Here is a 7,035-nt window from a genome sequence, read left to right as displayed (position 1 = left end):
ATGATTCTCTTAATGTTTACTGAAATAGTGTGTTGTTTGTGCAACATTTTTCTCAAAATCCTCTTCATGCAAATATTTTGTGGAATTGTCCTGATACTTTTTCATTTTGGTTTATACTAGAGTCTGTTACACATCCAGTATAAATGAGAGTTGTCCCTTAGCTTACCTGTAGGAAATTCCCTACTCCTTGAACCTGCAGTTTTCTTTTTCTTTTGGACTGTAGCCCTTAATTCGGCATTTTTAGAATATTGATTATGCAAATATTGCTTGCAGCACGCAAATGTATATATAAAAGCCTCTGCCTGCAAGGTTGTCTTTTTTTTTATTAGGAACTAAGCACATTTTATGAAGCTATCCTTAAATACAAAAAGTAGGAACAGTATGGATTGAAATGCATTGCTAGAAGTGACTGAACAAGGAAGACCTATGTCTTCTGGCACAATGTAGTCTCTTTATGGGGTTAATGTAGAGAGGTTTTGGTAATTATCTGCAAATCCTGAGGAAAGTTTGATGTTTCTGTAAAGGGTTAAATACATTTTATAGCTAGATGGCATTCTTGAGTAGGTCAGTGTGCTGCAAAGTTGTGATGGTTAATGACCCTGCTGGCGTGTTTCAATTAAGTGGATTTTTCCTTTATTGCTTTAAACATAAAAGTTTGAGGTTGCAGTCACACCTGAATCAGATTAATTTATAATTTATTAAATTGTCAGAAAAAGCAAGGGGGGTTTTCTACTGTTGCTGTTGTCTTGTGTTTCACCACCCAGGGTATTTTTAATTGCTATTATTAAAATGGCTTCTTTATTCTCTGTCTATAGGTATATGTAAGTTAGGAACGAACGATGTGTATTAATTCAAGTGTTAGATGCTTCAGTTTTGTCTACTGCATTTTGTGTTTTGTTGCTTGAAAATAACCAGCAACGTAGTATAGACCATCACCGCAGTGTCTCCAGCAAAGACCGCCTTTTTCAAGTAAAAATACTTTACTAAGACTGTTCTAGAAACGTAACAGCATGGGTAGGCAGGTTCGTAGGTACTGACAGATGTGTCAGTTGCTGCTGTGTAGGGGTTTGCGCCCTGGCTTTTCTTTCGTACGAGTTTTTAAAGAGCTGGCTGCGTGCGGGGCAGAGCCGGCCGGCGAGGGTGAGCTGCCTTCCGCCCAGGGGCAGAGCCGCCGGCGAGGGTGAGCTGCCTTCCGCCCAGGGGCAGAGCCGGCCGGCGAGGGCGGGCTGAGCGCGGGGGCTGCCCGCGCGCCTGGGTGCTCCCTTGCCCCGCGTGGACAGTACCCGTGCCAGAGGGGCCGTCGGCGGGACGCGGAGCAGAACCCTTCTCCCGCTGGTCTGGAGGCAGACGGCCACGCGTGACCGCGTCCGTCCTCCCCTCTCCACCTTCCTCGCTGGAGGTGAAAGGATCTTACGTCGAGCGGAGATGGTTGCTTGACACGCTCGGCGCTGTCTCCGCCTGTTCCCAGCCTTCTCTGCTCTCCGTCGGACTTGCCGGGAGGTGGGTTCAGAGAGCCTCTCTGACCAGAGCCGGCCACCGGGAAGCGCCAGAGGTCGGTCGACCGGATTGCTCCGGCAGTGAGGTAAGGGACGGGATAGTGGAGTACAAAAGTTTTAGCCGAAAATGGGGAAAGGGGAAGAAAAAAGAAAAGACGGGGCGGGGGAAGAAAGAAAAATGGGAGATACGACTCCGCCGGGACTCGAACCCGGAACCTTTGAATCCCTTCAAACCCTCTAGAAGTCCAATGCGCTATCCATTGCGCCACGGAGCCACCTGTTGGAGTTTTTGCGCACGGCCCAGAGAGGCTGCGCGTGCGGCGGCCCTGTGGGAGGGCCTTGAGCGGGCCGTGGGTGACGCGCGTGTCACCCTTGGGCCGGAATCCTGCGGCTTGTGCGGTTTTTCCTTTGTTTAACCAGTATGAATAGGTTTAGGCTTATAAACCGCTGTATAAACGAGTATCGAGGCAGCCTCTACGTGCCACTTGAGTGGTGCTCACGGCTGGGTCCCAGGTGTTAGGTGCTCACTGTAGAGCTGTGTTGTTAGTTCTGCTGAAAGATTAATGTTTTTAAAGTTAATCAGTAGGGAATACAAAATATTTGTCGTCATTCAGTTGGGCTTTTTCAGTATGAATCCTTGTGTTTGGGGGAATTGTTCCTCTAAACATCCATAAATTTGCGTAAGATTTTGTAGGATTGGGGGTTTTTGCATAGGTGAAGATGAATTATATTAGATGGTTTTGCTTTAACAAATACAACACTTCTCATTTTACAGTTATTTATGTGTTTTTTTACTTCTGGGGTAAACATGAACATTTCAGGCAAGTGCCATCCTTTCATTTATAGCTACACAGGGCTACTACACCAAGTGATTTAAACCTCAATAATTACCAGCATTGTACATTTTTAGGGGCAGTCTAAATATCGGAGGTTTTGTTTTAAACAATAGCATCTGCATTAAAGGAACATAGAAAACTGTAGCTATGTTTACTGGGCATCCCATATATTGCAGCATTTTACTGGCTTTCTAGTGCAAAACCAGACAAAAAACCAAAACAAAACAACCCCAAAAAACTATTTTGTGCAAATTTGGAAAACAAGACGTAGGTGACTAGTCCCTGCAATCTCTGTCAGACACTGCATCCATTTATTGAGTTGGCAGAGAAATGGGATACGGGAATCACACCTGGAAATCAGTGCCTTAGAGTGTTTTGGAGGAATAACAACCCCCACCTCACCCCATTCCCACCCCCATCTTGTAAATGGAAAGAAGGAAGAAGAAAATAAATCAGAGAAATAATACTCTATTGCGTGACCATATTTTCACTGTGGGTGGAAATATTACAGTATACTTGAATCATTGTTCCAATACTGTGAATGTCTATTACTAATCCGTTGAAAGGAACAATGACTGAACTGTATCTGTTCTAAAATCACAGTAAAACCCTGAATGGATTTAGTAAAACAAGGTTTTCCCTTCAAAGCTCTAATTAGGATCTGAAACAAGTCTTTGATGTGATTTTTATAAAATCAAGAATAGGCAAATGTGTCGGTGTGAGCTGAAATTCCCCCCCCACCAACAATAACCAGGCTAGCTCAGTCTGGAAGCAAATGAAAAGCTGTATTTACAAGCAGAGTCTAAAATCTACAATGAAATGCAATGAATATGTACAAATATACAAAATTCACAACATTCATATATATATACAATCAACAGAAAAAGCACAACCGATCTCCCTTTGCTTCCCCCCAAGGGGACCCTCCCAAAGGGGCCTCTCTCTCCCAGGAGCTTCCCCCCCAGACCCCCCTGGACAGAGAAGCAGAGTTAGTTAAGCAGAAAGTTGTTAACTTAGCTGCCAAGGTCAGTGTGTTATCTTCAGCCAGAAGAGAAGAAGAAACAGCAGCCAGACAGCCCAGCAACTGCCCCCACTGCCGAACGCAGAATGTGCCGAATGCCTACTTTGTTTTGGGTAATAGTTCTTAAACATTTCTATCTATCCAATGGAAGTGTTTAGAACAATCGTTATTTTGCTTTCTTACACCCAATAGTGACTTATTTACATTCTTTCACTTTCTCTGTTCTGAACTTTGCAAGGAAAAATTAAAAAGACAGTTTCAAACCATCACAGCAAATTAGAAACCCCGAAAGACAGGAGTATAAGGTTATTCTTTCATTAACCTTCCCCAGAACTGAATTCTGAGCCCAGAAGACTATGGCTTTCTGCCACCTGCCATCAGGTTGGCTCCCAGGCCTCAGGGACAGGGCTGTTCATAGTGACATGGCCTAAGTTATGCAGTAAAATGGTGCTGTGAGAATCTCTTGTTCTGCTTTTTAATAATTTAAAAGTATATATATTACTAAGAATGGAGAAAAACATGAAAATAAATGCACCCTAAAATCTGAGGAACCAGGAAGCTAATCAAATCAAGGTAAAATAAGCTGATTAGAATACACAATCCACTAGGTATTGTATCAAGGGCTGAGATACTGGGTGTAATGAACAACCAAGGTAACTCAGGTAGTGAAGGCACACTGGTACTAGCACACCCTGTGATTCCTGTGAAGTCAGCTTGTATGGCTGTGGCCAGCAGTAAGCCAAAGCTTGTGAGCTGGCTGATTATTAAATAGCTCCTACAGTGCTGCCCAGAAACTAGAAGGTTTCTGGAAGGGTTCAGGAGTTACAGCAATGACCATACTGGAGGTACAATTTCAAGCTAACAAAGGCTTATGGAGCCAGAGCAGTTATAAACACAACCAAGATAAACCAAATTGTACACAAATCAGACCAGGTCTGATTTGACGTAGAAGCTCTGGGTCTGTACAGTCTTGTCACAACTGTTCTGTTACAGACAAAACTCTTCATAGTGCTCCTGGTAAAGGAATGCAGAATATGGAAAGTTTTTAATTTGAGCCCTCAAGGCCCTGCAGGCACTGCATAAAAACACCAGTCTGTTCCTTTTAAGAGCTGAGTTGAACAAGATTAAGATTAAGAATAAGATTATATTTCTGTTTGTGCAACTCAGAATAAATTACTTGTAACTAAGGGTCACCACAATCTTGTTGTAGTTTGTGAGTACCTGGGCACATTATTTTGGGGTGAGGCAAGTATAAGTACCTGAGCTATGTGATTTGGTAACGTGGTACCTTTGAACCAGCACCAAATGACTGCAGATAGTGGAGAGGATTAGGTCCAAGGGCGTATAAGTGACTCGTGTTTGTTACTTTCTCTCATGTTTTTGTTTTGATTACTTGCTTTACACAGGTATGTAAAGGCTGGCTGATGGTTCTGTTTATTTAGGAGGACTGACTGGGGAAGCACTTGGAAATTTTTCAGAGGTATATCAAAATTTTCAAGTCAAGTTTCCTTTTCTAGTCTGTAAATGTAGTCCCAATGCGAAGTCCTTTTGTTTCCAACAGCAGATGGAGCTGCTGCATGAGAAACAGCACAGCTCTTCAGTTCATGAACTAATGAAATATGGTATGTCAGGTAAAACAACAGTTGAGATTAACCTTTGCTGGTGCCTGGACCTGGAATGGTCCTTTGGACTTTCCATCTTCTGGAACCAGCTGAAGTCCATTTCTATTGCCAGTTGCCTTTCATCTTAGCTCCTCTTCTACTTTATGCTCTGTTTCAAGGAGTAGAAGTTTGCAGGAATATAGTTGTGCTGGGTTTAGTTACTGGCACTGAGAAAATTTTCACTGAACTCAGCTAGGTGCCATTTTGCTAATTTTAAATATAAGGAGAAACCAGTGTAGGAATACCCTGACTCAAGACATCAAGTACATCAATGGCAGACCAAAAATAGTACCATCCTTTAGAACTCTTCCACTGATAAATAAATAAGTAAATAAATTGAAGAGTTCCTCAAGAAACTTTTTACAGCTTGGGTTTCATTATTAAATTATTTCATTATGAGGTAAAATAAAAATGCACTATGTGCAGTATATCCAATTAATTTTGGTAAGATTTGAGCTTCAGTAAATTTATTTGAAGAGGCAATTGTCCAAATACACAGAGCTCTGACAGGTGTTTGTTGGGAGAACCATTGTCTTTCTCTCAGAACACTTATAGTAAATACGCTTCCTGAGAGCAAGAGCACATAGAAAGGTCGTCATGTACAGAGTAGCTAAATAGACCCTTAGACAATCTTTTCTTTCTCTCCCTTGAAGTGGGGATTATTGCAGCCCTGATGGTATGATTCATCTGTGTAGTGTTGCAAGAGGAAGCGCTCTTTGAATTGGCAGGAAAAGTGCTGAGATGCACAGGGCCAGAGGCTACTGAAAACAACTCGTTCATGGAGAGTTTATTTCAGTAATTTGCACTTTGAATATTTTAAATAATAATAATTTTCCTAACATGAAGGTAAATGCTTCATGTTGTAGATACTGTTGCATCTGCCTTTTCCTCAGTGGGGGCTGTAATTTCTATGTGACTATCAGAGCATTGGAGAACTACCTCTCTTTATTATTCTGAAAAGACATTCTTCTTTTGCTTTTTATTAACATTTCAAGTTTGATAACAACTCCAAGTTTGCCTTTTTGTCTACTTCGCTGAAGTTGTTTTCTGTGCAAAGAACTCACCTGTGGTGCATTTTGGACAATTTTTTCTTAACTACAATTACCCTTGATCTTTGGCCTCCTCGTGTTGGGATTTCTGTCTGTGTTGCAATCCTCTATTTCTCTACCACCTAGTTCCACTTGTTGGTTTTTGTGTGTATGTGAAATCCTAGACACATGGTTTCGTTCACTTTATTTTAATGTAGTATTTATTCTTAAGATTGTCCCTTTGATGTTACAAAATTGTATCTGGTCTTATTATGTAATTTGTAATTTTCAGAGCAAACAAAGCAATAAGCCACACCTGTTTTTTTCCTCAAGTTAATCCTCAGATTTGTGGGGAATGCACCTCAGTTTACCTTAAGTGTCAAAGCAGTCTTAAGAACTACACACTTCAGTTTATTATTAAAGATTAATTTGACAGTGCAAAGTTTTGTTCTTGTCTTACATTTTGAAATCTACATGTAACTACCTGGGCTTTTGCCTTTTTAAAATTAAAGTCAAGCCAACAGATATTTACACAATCAAGTAGTTCCCTTAAAGCTTTTCAGATGATGTTATAGCTCATCTCCTCCTATGCAGTTCAGAAGAAAAAGCATGTATGTTTAGTGATTTAATCCTGAACTTCTGGATTCTTACTTGCTGTGATTTGCTTACTCACAGCACCTACCATGTTGTGTGATTGTAGGTGGTCTGCTTCATGTTTTTTCTTCTGTAAAGTGTAGACAGTAGATGCTTCTTATTCTCCATGTTGTTGTGCAAGCTAGTCATCTGTAAGGTAACTTTAAAATTTTGGTAAGAAAATTCCTCTGGAAATGCTTTATTATTCTGTACCTTATTTGTTCGTCACTTTCTATGTATCAAACCTCAATGGCAGATGACATCTAATGGAATCTACTCAGATGGTTTAGCTGCTCTTCAGCAAACTTCCTTTCTCCTTTGTATAGGTTTACTAAATCCTATTGGATGTACTTAGGAAAC

At 41.2% G+C, this 7,035-nt stretch overlaps 1 non-coding gene across 1 annotated transcript; it reads right to left on the bottom strand.

Moving 5' to 3' along the window:
- Nucleotides 1-1,684: 1,684 nt before the first annotated feature.
- On the bottom strand, nucleotides 1,685-1,771 carry TRNAR-UCU (transfer RNA arginine (anticodon UCU)). Its single transcript is given in 2 exon segments — nucleotides 1,685-1,720; nucleotides 1,735-1,771. It is a non-coding gene; the product is annotated as a tRNA-Arg (tRNA).
- Between the last annotated feature and the right edge of the window lie 5,264 nt (nucleotides 1,772-7,035).

Source organism: Indicator indicator, chromosome 10 (assembly GCF_027791375.1).
Source record: "Indicator indicator isolate 239-I01 chromosome 10, UM_Iind_1.1, whole genome shotgun sequence".
Classification (NCBI taxonomy): domain Eukaryota; kingdom Metazoa; phylum Chordata; class Aves; order Piciformes; family Indicatoridae; genus Indicator; species Indicator indicator.
This window is presented reverse-complemented; position numbering and strand designations above follow the sequence as displayed.